The sequence below is a fragment of the Grampus griseus genome (assembly GCF_964374135.1).
Source record: "Grampus griseus genome assembly, chromosome: 9".
Lineage (NCBI taxonomy): Eukaryota > Metazoa > Chordata > Mammalia > Artiodactyla > Delphinidae > Grampus > Grampus griseus.
In genome coordinates this window covers 36,302,256-36,317,991 of record NC_139003.1, presented here as the reverse complement: position 1 = coordinate 36,317,991, position 15,736 = coordinate 36,302,256, and the positions used below count along the sequence as shown (strand labels likewise).

Here is a 15,736-nt window from a genome sequence, read left to right as displayed (position 1 = left end):
CAATAAACAGAACTACTTTTTCTTTTCTTTTTTTTTTTAAAACATGTGACCATGCTGGACTGGCTTGTGTTGTTGGTGAAGGGGTCATGGAGCTAATAGTGTGAAGACACTTGGGGCCTGAGTTTGGGAAGAATACCCTCCCCTCCACATACATGCCTACTCCCGGACCCCAAATCACCAACTATGCGAGAGCAGCTGGGACAGTGACTTGAGCGCCAGGGGTGGGACACATGAAACTCTGGGGCAGCAGGAGAGACCGTGTGTGTGCTAGGAGGGCCCAGAGGCCACACAAATGACTCCAGTATAAGTCTCTGTATCTTCCACACAGGTCTGTATAAACATATAGAGAAGATGTTCGCCTTTTCCCCTTCTCTCTTCTGCTCTATGCTGCTTGCCACAGTTCCCGCTCCTTTTTCCACATGAGGGTGAAGGGAAGGGTTATGATGAGCAAGTCATCACTGAATTGCAATCAGACCCACATCCAGCAGCTTCTGGATCTTCTGCACTATTACAGGATTCTTCATGTGTCCGCTGAGTGCTTGGGGGTCCTTCTGCATCTGTTGCAGGATGAGCCACATGGCCAGGTCACTCATCTGCTGCACCTTGGCCATGGCCCATCGCTTCACATCTTCAGGGCTGTCATGTTGGTTGTACAGGACCATCATGTAGCCATGGTGAACATCTGCTACCTCCTTACAATGGAGTCCAGGTCTAGTGCCTTCTGGCAGACATCCATGGATTTTGTATGGTCCTTCATTGCTTCTCAGGGCAGCTGCTTTCCGTGTATAACCCTTGGTGAGGGTCAGTTCTAGCTGGATACACTCCTCACAGTCCTTGAGTGGCAGCTGAAACTCCAGGACTTTGATGAAGCAGGTAGCTCGACTGCTGTACAATTTGGTATCTCTTGGGTTCCTGTTTGATGGCTTCTGTATAGTGCTTCCTGGCCTGGGGATATTTCCAAAGCCAGGCCAGGGTTTATGTGGTCTAGCCACTCTTGCTCCTTCAGGATTTTCTCTGCCTGTTGGCATTTCTTGAGCACATCTGGGGTTCAGTGCTCTGCCAGAGATTTGTAGAAATGGATGGCATCCTTGTACTTTCCTTCTTTGAAATAGGCTCTGTCAATTTGACATAAGCTTTGGCAATCTGTCGAGGATAGTCTTCTTGTCTAGCCTCTCTTCAATGGCCTTCTCACAAAGCTCCTGTCATTCACTCTCGTCGCCCTTTGTGAAATACATGGCTGCTTGATTGGTCATGCGAGTCATGTTGGTGGGGTCCTGGCCGTTGCTTCTGTCATACTGTTTCAAGACTGTGTCAAAGTCTTTTTGCTTACAGGCATCCTTCCCCAACTTTTTCTTTCAGTGCCTGCTTATTATTCCCTGGAATATCTTCTTCCATTGGCTCTGACTTGGTCTCCTTTTAGGGAGAAGGTGGTGGTGGAGGTGTCTCAACTTCTTCCTCCTCATCCGTACTGCCCAGATAGCCTCGAAGGAGACACTGAGGGTAGTCACGATCTGGGGATGTTGCAGTTTTTGCCCAGGTCAGACGGCCTGTTTGACATTGTTCTATCAGTTCCTGGTAGGTAGGATCCATGAGCAGTGTCCTTGACCTGGGATCACTCTCCAACTTCTGGTGCAGATCGGACATGTTGAAAGCATTCTTGAATTTCATTTCTGCTGACTGAGGCTCGATATTCTGTAAACCCTCTTTGAGCTGAGGATCGTTTGCTTCATGTTTTAAAACCTTGTCATAGGTTCGAGTGGCGGATTTAAATAAGTTTAAGAACTCAAGAGCTGCTGCTTTTTGGAAATAGCCTTTGCCCCAGTCAGGTTTTAAGTCAATGGTTTTGCAACCATCCTCATAAGCCTTCTGGCGGTCTCTGTTCTTGGTGTAGGATGCTGAGCAATTGCTGGAGAGCACATGGGCCTGGGGGTCTGACTTAACTGCCTCAGAGCAGCACTGTAATCCACCATCCATGCTGCCAGCACTCAGGGCCTTATTGCCCTTCATTTTAGCTCATTTGCCTGCTCCATAGCCTGGCGGCAAACACCATTCAATAGACTTGATCTGCTCCCGGTTCGCAGCCTAGAAGTTGTTTTTTTTTTTCTTTTTACATCTTTATTGGAGTATAATTGCTTTACAATGGTGTGTTAGTTTCTGCTTTATAACAAAGTGAATCAGTTATACATATACATATGTCCCCACATCTCTTCCCTCTTACTTCTCCCTCCCTCCCACCCTCCCTATCCCATCCCTCCAGGAGGTCACAAAGCACTGAGCTGATCTCCCTGCGCTATGCGGTTGCTTCCCACTAGCTATCTACCTTACATTTGATAGTGTATATATGTCCATGCCTCACTCTCACTTTGTCACAGCTTACCCTTCCCCCTCCCCATATCCTCAAGTACGTTCTCTAGTAGGTCTGTGTCTTTATTCCTGTCTTACCCCTAGGTTCTTCATGACATTTTGTTTTTCTTAAATTCCATATATATGTGTTAGCATACGGTATTTGTCTTTTTCTTTCTGACTTACTTCACTCTGTATGACAGACTCTAGGTCTATCCACCTCATTACAAATAGCTCAATTTCGTTTCTTTTTATGGCTGAGTAATATTCCATTGTATATATGTGCCACATCTTCTTTATCTATTCATCTGATGATGGACACTTAGGTTGTTTCCATCTCCGGGCTATTGTAAATAGAGCTGCAATGAACATTTTGGTACATGTCTCTTTTTGAATTATGGTTTTCTCAGGGTATATGCCCAGTAGTGGGATTGCTGGGTCATATGGTAGTTCTATTTGTAGTTTTTTAAGGAACCTCCATACTGTTCTCCACAGTGGCTGTATCAATTTACATTCCCACCAGCAGTGCAAGAGTGTTCCCTTTTCTCCACACCCTCTCCAGCATTTATTGTTTCTAGATTTTTTGATGATGGCCATTCTGACTGGTGTGAGATGATATCTCATTGTAGTTTTGATTTGCATTTCTCTAATGATGAATGAATTTGAGCATTCTTTCATGTGTTTGTTGGCAGTCTGTATATCTTTGGAGAAATGTCTACTTAGGTCTTCTGCCCATTTTTGGATTGGGTTGTTTGTTTTTTTTGTTATTGAGTTGCATGAGCTGCTTGTAAATTTTGGAGATTAATCCTTTGTCAGTTGCTTCATTTGCAAATATTTTCTCCCATTTTGACGGTTGTCTTTTTGTCTTGTTTATGGTTTCCTTTGCTGTGCAAAACCTTTGAGGTTTCATTAGGTCCCATTAGTTTACTTTTGTTTTTATTTCCATTTCTCTGGGAGGTGGGTCAGAAAGGATCTTGCTGTGATTTATGTCATAGAGTGTCCTGCCTATGTTTTCCTCTAAGAGTTTGATAGTTTCTGGCCTTATATTTAGGTCTTTAATCCATTTTGAGCTTATTTTTGTGTATGATGTTAGGGGGTGATCTAATCTCATACTTTTACATGTACCTGTCCAGTTTTCCCAGCACCACTTATTGAAGAGGCTGTCCTTTCTCCTGTACATTCCTGCCTCCTTTATCAAAGATAAGGTGACCATATGTGCATGGGTTTATCTCTGGGCTTTCTATCCTGTTCCATTGATCTATCTTTCTGTTTTAGTGCCAGTACCATACTGTCTTGATTACTGTAGCTTTGTAGTAGAGTCTGAAGTCAGGGAGCCTGATTCCTCCAGCTCCATTTTCTTTCTCAAGACTGCTTTGGCTATTCGGGGTCTTTTGTGTTTCCATACAAATTGTGAAATTTTTTTGTTCTAGTTCTGTGAAAAATGCCAGTGGTAGTTTGATAGGGATTGCATTGAATCTGTAGATTGCTTTGGGTAGTAGAGTCATTTTCACAATGTTGATTCTTCCAATCCAAGAACATGGTATATCTCTCCATCTATTTGTATCATCTTTAATTTCTTTCATCAGTGTCTGATAATTTTCTGCATACAGGTCTTTTGTCTCCTTAGGTAGGTTTATTCCTAGATATTTTATTCTTTTTGTTGCAGTGGTAAATGGGAGTGTTTCCTTGATTTCACTTTCAGATATTTCATCATTAGTGTATAGGAATGCAAGAGATTTCTGTGCATTAATTTTGTATCCTGCTACTTTACCAAATTCATTGATTAGCTCTAGCAGTTTTCTGGTAGCATCTTTAGGATTCTCTGTATACTATCATGTCATCTGCAAACAGTGACAGCTTTACTTCTTCTTTTCCGATTTGGATTCCTTTTATTTCCTTTTCTTCTCTGATTGCTGTGGCTAAAACTACCAAAACTATGTTCAATACGAGTGTTGAGAGTGGGCAACCTTGTCTTGTTCCTGATCTTAGTGGAAATGCTTTCAGTTTTTCACCATTGAGGACGATGTTGGCTGTGGGTTTGTCATATATGGCCTTTATTATGTTGAGGAAAGTTCCCTCTATGCCTACTTTCTGGAGGGTTTTTATCATAAATGGTGTTGAATTTTGTCGAAAGCTTTCTCTGCATCTATTGAGATGATCATATGGTTTTTCTCCTTCAATATGTTAATATGGTATATCACATTGATTGTTTTGCGTATATTGAGGAATCCTTGCATTCCTGGAATAAACCCCACTTGATCATAGTGTATGATCATTTTAATGTGCTGTTGGATTCTGTTTGCTAGTATTTTGTTGAGGATTTTTGCATCTATGTTCATCAGTGATATTGGCCTGTAGTTTTCTTTCTTTGTGACATCCTTGTCTGGTTTTGGTATCAAGATGATGGTGGCCTCGTAGAATGAGTTTGGGAGTGTTCCTCCCTCTGCTATATTTTGGAAGAGTTTGAGAAGCATAGGTGTTAGCTCTTCTCTAAATGTGTGATAGAATTCGCCTGTGAAGCCATCTGGTCCTGGGCTTTTGTTTGTTGGAGGAAGATTTTTAATCACAGTTTCAATTTTAGTGCTTGTGATTGGTCTGTTCATATTTTCTATTTCTTCCTGATTCAGTCTTGTCAGGTTGTGCATTTCTAAGAATTTGTCCATTTCTTCCAGGTTGTCCATTTTCTTGGCATAGAGTTGCTTGTAGTAATCTCTCATGATCTTTTGTATTTCTGCAGTGTCAGTTGTTACTTCTCCTTTTTCAATTATAATTCTATTAATTTGAGTCTTCTCCCTTTTTTTTCTTGATAAGTCTGGCTAATGGTTTATTAATTTTGTTTATCTTCTCAAAGAACCAGCTTTTAATTTTATTGATCTTTGTTATCATTTCTTTCATTTCTTTTTTATTTATTTCTGATCTGATTTCTTTCCTTCTGCTTACTTTGGGGTTTTCTTATTCTTCTTTCTCTAATTGCTTTAGGTGCAAGATTAGGTTGTTTATTTGAGATGTTTCCTGTTTCTTGAGGTAGGATTGTATTGCTATAAACTTCCCTCTTAGAACTGCTTTTGCTGCATCCCATAGATTTTGGGTCATTGTATCTCCATTGTCATTTGTTTCTAGGTATTTTTTAATTTCCTCTTTGATTTCTTCAGTGATCACTTTGTTATTAATAGTGTATTGTTTAGCCTCCATGTGTTTGTATTTTTTACAGATCTTTTCCTGTAATTGGTATCTAATCTCATAGCGTTGTGGTCAGAAAAGATACTTGAAACAATTTCAATTTTCTTAAATTTACCAAGGCTTGATTTGTGACCCAAGATATGATGTATCCTGGAGAATGTTCCATGAGCACTTGAGAAAAATGTGTATTCTGTTGTTTTTGGATGGAATGTCCTATAAATATCAGTTAAGTCCATCTTGTTTAATATATCACTTAAAGCTTGTGTTTCCTTCTTTATTTTTATTTTGGATGATCTGTCCATTGGTGAAAGTGCGGTGTTAAAGTCCCCTACTATGAATGTGTTACTGTCGATTTCCCCTTTTATGGCTGTTAGTATTTGCCTTATGTATTGAGGTGCTCTTGTGTTGGGTGCATAAATATTACAATTGTTATATCTTCTTCTTGGATCGATCCCTTGATCATTATGTAGTGTCCTGCTTTGTCTCTTCTAATAGTCTTTATTTTAAAGTCTATTTTGTCTGATATGAGAATTGCTACTCCAGCTTTCTTTTGGTTTCCATTTGCATGAAATATCTTTTTCCATCCCCTTACTTTCAGTCTGTATGTGTCTCTAGGTCTGAAGTGGGTCTCTTGTAGACGCCTAGAAGTTTTTAAAAGATAATTCCTCGCCACTCTTGCAAAACAGTTTGGCAGTTTCTTAAACTAAACATGCAACTACCATAATATCCAGCAGTTGTACTCTCGGGTGTTTATCCCAGAAAAATAAAAACTTATCCTCATGTAAAACTTGTAAACAAATGTCTATAACAGCTATATTCAGAATAGCCAAAAACTGGAAATAAACATTCTTTAGTGGGTGAATGACTAAAGGAACTGGAATTCATAACCTTGAATACTACTCAGTAATAAAAAGAAATGAATTATTCATACATGCAACGATTTGAATGAATCTCCAGGGAATAGTGATGAGTGAAAAAAACCCAATCCAAAAAGGTTAGATAATATCTGTGTGATTCCAACATACAACATTCTTGAAATGACAAAATTATACAAATTGAGGAGACATTAGTGGTTGCCAGAGGTCAGGGACAGGGCAGGGAGTGGAGTGGGTGGTACAGTGGGGAAGGGAGTGAGTGTGATTATGAAAGGGCAACATAGGGATCCTTGTCATAATGAAAATATTCCGTATCATTGTTTACTCCTCCACTTGCCAATGGACATTTGGATCTTACGTCTCTTAAAGTAATTATAAGAAAATAAAATGGATATTTATACATTTTTTTTAATAGTTACCCACATATTTACCATTTCTGGTGCTCTTTTTTTCTTTTTTTTGTGGTATGTGGGCCTCTCACTGCTGTGGCCTCTCCCGTTGTGGAGCACAGGCTCCGGACGCGCAGGCTCAGCAGCCATGGCTCACGGGCCCAGCCGCTTCACGGCATGTGGTATCTTCCCGGACAGGGGCACAAACCCATGTCCTCTGCATCGGCAGGCAGACTCTCAACAACTGCACCACCAGAGAAGCCCTCTGGTGCTCTTTGTTTCTTCCTGTGGATTCAAGTCACCATCCTGAGTCATTTCTTAGTAGTCTGAAGGACTTTCTTTAGTAAATATTTGTTAGGCAGGTCTAAGTTCTCTCAAAGTTTGCCGGGTATAGATTTCTTGGTTGATAGTTTTTTCTTCCAGCATTTTAAATATGCTATTCCTCTGTCTTCTGTGCTCCACTGTTAAGGTAATCCTAAGTAAATTTGGCTTCTACCTTCTTTTTGAACTCAAAATCCAGGTCCTTCCTGCCTCATAACCTTGGCCCTTATATTGCCCTTTTTTCTGGACTCCTTGGCCATATGTTTCATTATACAGTAGTCCTGGAAATCCCTGAGCCTTGGTGATTGTACTTTCCTATAATGAATGGACTAATCTGTGGAAGAAAAAGTGAACTTTACTTGTCCATAACAACAATGGTGCTGTGGCTTGTCAGAAAGCTGAAAGTTAAATTTCATGCAAAAAATAATCACTGACTCTTAATATAATCACCTTTCTTTATAGAACTAGCAGTCTTTCTAACAACTTTAAAATTTTTTTGTTTTTAAATATTCTGATAGTAAATCATTAAAGAAACCAGATTTCCAGTTGGGTTTAGTTTTTAAGCTTCTAAGACCACAATCCTCATTTTATTTACCAAGCTATCATATAGAAAAATTAGCCCTGGGGGGTGATTTTGAGCTTTCCTACCCATGTGTGATTCATGCAATCATGGGTCTGACTAACATAGTCCATTTACACATCCAAAGGAAGCAAATTACAATCTTTACAATAAGCATTTTTCCAAAAATTAAAAAGGGAATAAAACAATGCTTTTCATGCTTCTTTGTTAAAAGAAACATTATATTTAACAAAAATTGGATATTATGGGAAGACCTTTTCCTTAATAGCTCAGGAAGAGTGTGTGACTGTCTTAGGAGGCTTACTGCTTCATGTAAGTAAACATGTTAAGAGACACTGCCTGGTATCCGTTAAGATCTAGTTAGGAGACTGCAGCCAGACTAGTCACTTAACAGAGAAAATAGGACATAAGTAATTATCAATTAGGTATAAAGTTAATTGGGTGACTGAAAAGGCAAAAAAGAGAAAATGAGGAAGCAGCTACCTCCCTTAGAGCTGGAAGAACAAAGGAAAGATGTACATATTTAAAACTTCTCTCTCTCTCTCTCTCTCTCTCTCACACACACACACCCACACCCACACACACAGAGCACAATTGGTAGAGCTTAATAGGGAGCCATCTGGCAAAGAGGTCTGCACAGTCCCCACTCCAGTATCACATAAAACAGCTGGAAGGAGAGTCAAAATCTTAGTAACTGGCACATTTCTTTAATCCTAAATAAAATCTTTTTCCTACCTATCCAGTTGCCCCTTTGCCTAAGATTACCAGAATGTTCTGATATGAAATAATCAAATGTTATTTTGGCTTATGTTTTCTGACAATTTTAACAAATGTTGATTCAAAGTTGACTTTTGCTTTTTTATTATTAGGAGGGATAAGTACGAAAGAGGGGAAGGATTACTTTTCATTTCCATAATGGACACAAGTTTTATTGTTGACTGCCTCAAATATGTTGGCAATACATGGAGTATAAATTGTAAATAAATAAAACTCAGTTGTCCCAACTAATAAAAGAGATTCTCAACATTTCCCCAATTGTCTAACTTGGGGATGGGGGGTATGATTTTAATAGCAAATATTTCAAGCTAGATAGCAGACACAGTGGAAGAAAGAGGAGATAATTTGAGCAGACACAGCATTTCTTCAATCTCAACTGCATTTCTTACTCACCTGAGGACCACCAGCCTAAAGGAATGCCTGCCAACTTCAGGATAGAATAGCCACTTGGGAGATACAGAAAATGACAAAGTACATACATATTTAAAGTAAGAAAAAAAAGCTAAGATTTCTTTAAATGAAAATCAAGATGGAAATAATTTTACTCTGAAAACCTTCAGAGAATTAGGAGGAGTCTTTAGTTTTTTCCCTTTAACCGATATTTTTAAAATAGCCTATTTGTCAGTCTAGATTTGAAAGAATCTTTAAAATTGCTGCAAAAAATATATACTGATACATCTTACATGGTAGTACTTAACATGAAACAGGATGCTTTTACTTGCTCTAAGGAAAGCTTGTTACATAAGTGCATTTAAACATAGAACCCTCCTACCTGACATCAAAAAAAATCTATAAATTCCTAAGGATCCTGAAACTCTTGAGTTTAAAATTTTGACGGATTAGGGAAATGTAGGTTATACTCCACTTTTCCCCCACAAGAATGGTGGTTTTCAACCTAACATAGTCTTGCAGAAGGGAAGGGTAGAAAGGTATGAGTTATACAGAATTTTTCCTTGGCAACTTTGATATTCTCCTCTCTCACACACCAGGTTTAGAACCTGGTGGAAAAAAGCAAACATGGAGGTAGAGAACTGCAATATCTGAAAATATGTTACCATTTAAAAAAAGATTTTCCATCTGATTATGTTTATGATTATTTCATTGTTTTGCATTCTAAGCTATCTTACATAATGATAAGAAGAGCACTGATAACAGCAAGCATCACCAAAAAAAAAAAAAATCTTCATTCATAACTGGGGACTAAAATGGCCCATCAAGCCAGGCAGCTCAGTGTAGCTGGAATCTGCCACAAGGAATATAGATCGCACAAAACAGTAGACTAGGAATGAGGACAAAATTTAATTAGGCAAGGACTAGTCTCTGCTGAGACGAAGCCAAACGACATGGAGAGCAGAACTTGTGGGGCTGCATTCACAGCAGGCACAGGAGGCAGTGGACCTGCCAGCAGCCAAGAACTGCCCCAGGCTGTGGTGCTTCTCTCCGAGAAAGCCCTGCGAATAGGCTCTTGTTGCTAATTTTTCTAAAATACAGCCAAAAAAGGCTCATGTTGCCAGGTTACCAGCCCAGCAGAGGGCTTTTTCTTTTCCTTTTTTTGTTTCTGCAATTTCGAATGCCCTTGACTTGGAAAAACAGTTTATGAACCAACCCAGTTTCCACATTATCTTAACATCGTCACCCCATATATCTCCCGTATTAACTTATCTATGTTAGAAAGACTTTGTTATAATGGATGGACCTAGAGATTATCACAGTAAAGTAAGCCAGACAGAGAAAGACGAATATTATAGGATATCACTTATATGTGGAATCTAAAAAAAATAATACAACTGAATTTACAAAACAGAAACACTCTCACAGACATAGAAAAAAAACATACGGTTACCAAAGGGGAAAGGGGTTGGGTTAGGAGTATGGGATTAACAGGTACACACCACTATATATATGGTAGATAAACAATAAGGATTTACTGTATAGCACAGGGAACTATATTCAATATCTTGTAATAACTTAGAAAAGAATCTGGGACTTCCCTGGTGGCACAGTGGTTAAGAATCCGTCTGCCAATGCAGGGAACACGGGTTCAACCCCTGGTCCAGGAAGATCCCACATGCTGCGGAGCACCTAAGCCTGTGGACCACAACTACCGAGCCTGTGCTCTAGAGCCCGTGCTCTGCAACAAGAGAAGCCACTGCAATGAGAAGCCCGCTTACTGCAACGAAGGGTAGCCCTCGCTCACCGCAACTAGAGAAAGCCCGTGCGCAGCAACGAAGACCCAACACAGCCAAAAATAAATAATTTTTTTAAAAAAAGAAAAGAATCTAAATATATATATATATACACACACACACAACTGATTCACTTTGCTGTACATCTGAAACTAACACAATATTGTAAATCAACTATGCTTCAGTTAAAAAGAAAAGAAAAAGAAAACTTTGTTATAGAACAGACTATCAGAATATCTGTTGATATTTGAGGTCTCAAATTTTTAAGGGAAAACTTTTCACAAATATATAAAAAGGATGTAGAACTATATTTAACCCTTGGCGTTTTCAGAATATTTGTAGTGTCCTCTGCCCTCATTTTCACAGAAGTCCACATCGTGTGTTGATTTAAATGAAGATAATTCCATTGTATTCTATAAAGTTGTTGTGAGGATTAAATGATATAAAGTAGAGCACTGAGCAAGACTTTAAGTGTCAGAGGTGAAAGTCTGCAGGTCAGTCTTCTGTTAGAGAGGGAAGAACCCACTGATGGTTCAGTAATCCAATTAATGAGTGGCTCCATTTTAAAGATTCTTTGAGGCTTCCTGCAATATACTAGAATTCCTCCAACTATTCTTCTACGCTTTTGATGAAAGAAAACATTTTACACTCAATCTGAACACTTCAATTGAAGAGAGATAGCACTTTGGTTAGAATTAGGCTTCTGAGCCAGACCACCTAGATGGGATCCTTCCCTTTCCTACTGAAGGATCCAGGTGATTTATTTTTCCCTTCTGCCTCATTTTCTCATTCCTGAAATATTGATAATAATAGTACCTCCTTCACAGGAGTGTTGAAAGGATTGAATGAGTTAACATATATCAAGGCTTACAACAGAGGTTGGCTATGTGAGCCAATGTTAGCTATCCTCTAGGGGTAAAGTAAAAAATATCTCCCATATCAACCTGGCTTCTGGAAAGTTATTTTTAACTTAGTTCCAGTAACAGCAAAGCTAGCCTTAACAGTTTTGTTCACCACCAACTATAAGTAAACTAACAAAATCATGTTTAAAAACTAGTTTTCTACTTACTTTTTTAAAATATGGCTATTAAAAGAAAAAAAAAAACTATTCCAAGCAACTCTACAAAGCTCAATGGATTATTTACTGAGTCTATAGAATTGGCATTTTAGAACCCGCTTTGAAAACTGATGTCTTTGGCTCACTTTAATTGGCTTTGTTTTGATGTGCAACAATTTCCAAATCTGTTTTCTCTCTGTCAATGACAAATATGTTGGTGATGCAGATGGCCACACTGTAGTATTGTCAGAAACCTTGGCTGAAAGATGCTGTGGAAATACAAAAAAAAGAAAACAATATTGCCCCATTTTTCCAAAAATATCTTCATGATATGTTGACGATTATTAAGGTTATTTCAAATAGAGTGGCAATTATAGCTGCCACATTTGACTTTGATAATCGGTAATTTGTATCACAAAACAATTCTGGCTCATCAGCTTTATGTTTCTTCTCTGTGAATTATTCTTTAAAGTGCTTTATATAGATGATTCAGTGAGCATCACCATGGAACTAGTTCATCTTATAAAGCTTAATTTTAAATGTATATAAAGAATGGGAAGAGCTCATAAATGATGAACATAGGCATTAAAAATCAATTGCTGATAGAACTTGGGCATAAAGTTAATGAGGCAGTTCATGTTTTCTGGTAACTTTTCATCTACTGCATGGGAATTTCCATTAGAAACAGAGTTTAAGGTCCAGTGTGTCACCCATTTATCTTTTCTAGTGACGATTTTTCTTTCTCCAACTTGTTCTCTTGTAATGGTCTTGGGACAAGCTACAGTCACTTCAGGATTATATTGAATAATATTAAAATACAGTTATCAGATCAGTACAGAAGGCATTAGGGATCAAGTAGTAAAGAAGTGATGGAAATAAAAGTGAACATACCTGGAAATAAATGACTTGAAGGAAAACAATCAAAGTCTTCCTTTTTTATCATTTGAGCAACAAAGTTCTCATTTTGTGGTAAATAGATAATGCAACCCTCATTTCTGAAAGAGCATAAAAATAGATTGAATACTTGTAAAAAGCAATATGGTTGGAAGATAAGAGTGCTGTGTAAAGAATCATAGCCAACACGAGTTTCTTCCTGGAAAGTCATTAAAAAAGAATTGATTAGCAAGTTTGATATCCTTTGGCATAAATTAGATTTTATTTTGCACAAATCTTGGCTGGAAATGAATTTGCAAATTATTATGTCTTCTAATGTAATTATATTGTCCTCCGGTATAAATCACTTCAGAAATGAAAACTACTTTTAACAAGAAATGAATGCATATTCTTGGCAGAATTACATGAAGATCTAAGTAGAAACTGAAATGCATATGCACCGTGGACCACAAAATGGAAAAATATAGGATGCATAGCATCTCCATAAATGCTTGCTTTGAATATGAGTATCTTTGCACAGGACTGTAGGCTAAGTTTGGTACATTTGTTTTAAAGATCTATTTATTTAACTTGTGGAATCTCAGGAATTTTACTTTTTAAAAGTTGGGTTTGTTGCAAAACGTTTGTCCCTCTGTTTCTTCTGGGCAGTTAAAAACTTAAGATATAGTTAGATAACATGACCAAACCTTGTTTATTAAATGGTAAGAATTGTGTCATGGTTGGATGCATATCCTGGTTGGGATGAGTTTGAACTGTTTTGAATCCTGTTTGGTCACTTACCGCCTGAGCAACCTCAAGCAATCCTCATCTCCAATTTGGGTATACAAAACCCGCCTTGCAGGTTCATTGTGAGGATAAAAAGACAGGATGCATGCAGAGTGCCTTGCTGGTGCTAAGAGTATCTAAAGTATCCAAGAAGTAGCATTTTTATTTATTTATTTATTTTTGCGGTACGCGGGCCTCTAACCGTTATGGCCTCTCCCGTTGTGGAGCACAGGCTCCGGACGCGCAGGCTCAGCGGCCATGGCTCACGGACCTAGCCGCTCCGCGGCATGTGGGATCTTCCCGGACCGGTGCACGAACCCGTGCCCCCTGCATCAGCAGGCGGATTCTCAACCACTGCGCCACCAGGGAAGCCCGAGAAGTAGCATTTTAAAATTTCCAATTATGGGAACATATTAAGGAGAACTTCTTAGGACAAAGTAAAGTGATTAAATCAGTTATTCTTTTCAATCATACACCCATGAACTGTCCTCAGATGTGGGTTTAAATTTACCATTTTACTGTTTTCTGTCTATTCTGCTCATGCTATGTTCTGTTTTTTCCCCTTTCTTGCTTTTCTATGAAGTCATTAATTATTTTAATTCCACTTTTTTCTCTGTTAGTCTGAAAATTTGGCAATTTTTGTTTACCCTAGATAGAAATGGTAAGTTAATTAGTACTTTAACCCTCCACAGGAAAATACAACCAATATGCTATTATTTACATATGCTTTCTATTTTAATACTCTCTATACTTTAAACATCAGGTTATTATTATTACTTTACATAGTCAATGTTCATTTAGATTTACCATGTATTTATGGCTTTCTTTGGAATTCTTTCCTTCCTACATAGCTAACCTTCTAAACCATTAAGATTTCCTTCTGCCCAAAGGATATACTTAATTCCTTCCTGAAGGTCTGCTGGTAGTAAATTCTCTAAATTTTTCCCCAACAATATCTTTATTTCATCTTCATGCCTGAAGGATATTTGTGCTGGATGTAGACTTCTATGTTGGTCATTATTTTCTTTCAGCACATTGATTGCATAATTCTATTGTGCTTTGATTCTATTGTGCCCTTGCTTAAGTAGAGTTGTCAGTATACATTTTGCCTTTTTGAAGATAATCTATCCTTAAAAAAAAAAACTAGTTGCTTTAGATTTTTTTTCCTGCAATTTCACTGATATGTCTACATGTAGATTTTTAAAAATTTTATCTTGATCAAAATCCATCATTAAAATAATTCCTTTTCACATCACAGTTAACATTATAAGATCATTCCTACTTGCAAACACTTTACTTGCAAAAAGCTAGTTATAACCATAATTTTCTACAGTCCTAATACCCATTACACTCAAAGAAAACAATAATATCTGGACTTACAAAATAAGGGAAGCTGGAAATCTTTTTATTTATTTTCCACCTTTCCCTGAATAACAAACTGAATATAACAGTGCTTTTTTTAGCTTTCCATTCCTATAGGTGTGAGGTTAAAAACAAAAGGTAACTGACTGACCAAGGAAGGATTCAAGGAAAGCAATTGAATGGTTTTAATGAAGTTTTTTTTTTTTGACCATCCAAAGCCAATTGGTCCTGAGAAAGGGTGTATGAAAACAAATTATTCTGAAGAACATTGATGTTGAATTTAAAATATTTTTAAATTACCCTGTGACTTTGTCTTTGACCCAGTAGTTACCTAGAAGTATGTTACTTTAAAATATTTGAGGATTTTTGTAGATACCTTTTCATTTTTGATTTTTAATTTATTCCTGTTTTCATAGAAAATGTTTCGTTTGATTGCAGTCATCTGTAACTTAATGAGACTCGTATTTTGGCCCAGCATATGGTCTATCTTGGTGAACCTTCCAGGTGTACTTGAAAAGACTATATACTCTGCAGTTGTTGACTGTAATATTCTAGAAGTATCATTTAGGTCAAGTTGGTTAAAAGCGTCAAATCTTGTATAACCTTACTGATTTTCATCTAGTTATTCTAGCCAGTTAATGAAAGAGCAGTGTTTCAGTCTCCAAATATGGTTATAGATTTTGTCTTTTTTCTTTGTTTCTGTCAATCTATGGTTCATGTATTTTGAAGCTCTGTTACTAGGTGCATGCACATTTAAGACCTTTTGATAGGTAGATTGTTTTTATCATTATGAAATATCTCTTTTTCTGGAAATGCCCTTTGTCTTCAAATCTGCATTGTCTGATATTAATATAGTCATACCAGCTTTCTTACAGTTAATATTTGCATCTTTACCCCATCCGTTTCCTTTAAAACTATCTGTGTCTTTATAATTAACATGTGGTTTTTTGTAAACAGCATATTGTTGGCCTTGGTTTTCATCTAGCCAAGTGGTTCTCAATCAGGGC

The 15,736-nt window shown here is 37.7% G+C and overlaps 1 pseudogene across 1 annotated transcript; it reads right to left on the bottom strand.

Annotated features, from left to right (window-relative positions):
- Positions 1–455: 455 nt before the first annotated feature.
- On the bottom strand, positions 456–2,078 carry LOC309827145 (stress-induced-phosphoprotein 1-like; annotated as a pseudogene). The gene has a single exon. The product of its transcript is annotated as a stress-induced-phosphoprotein 1-like (transcript).
- Between the last annotated feature and the right edge of the window lie 13,658 nt (positions 2,079–15,736).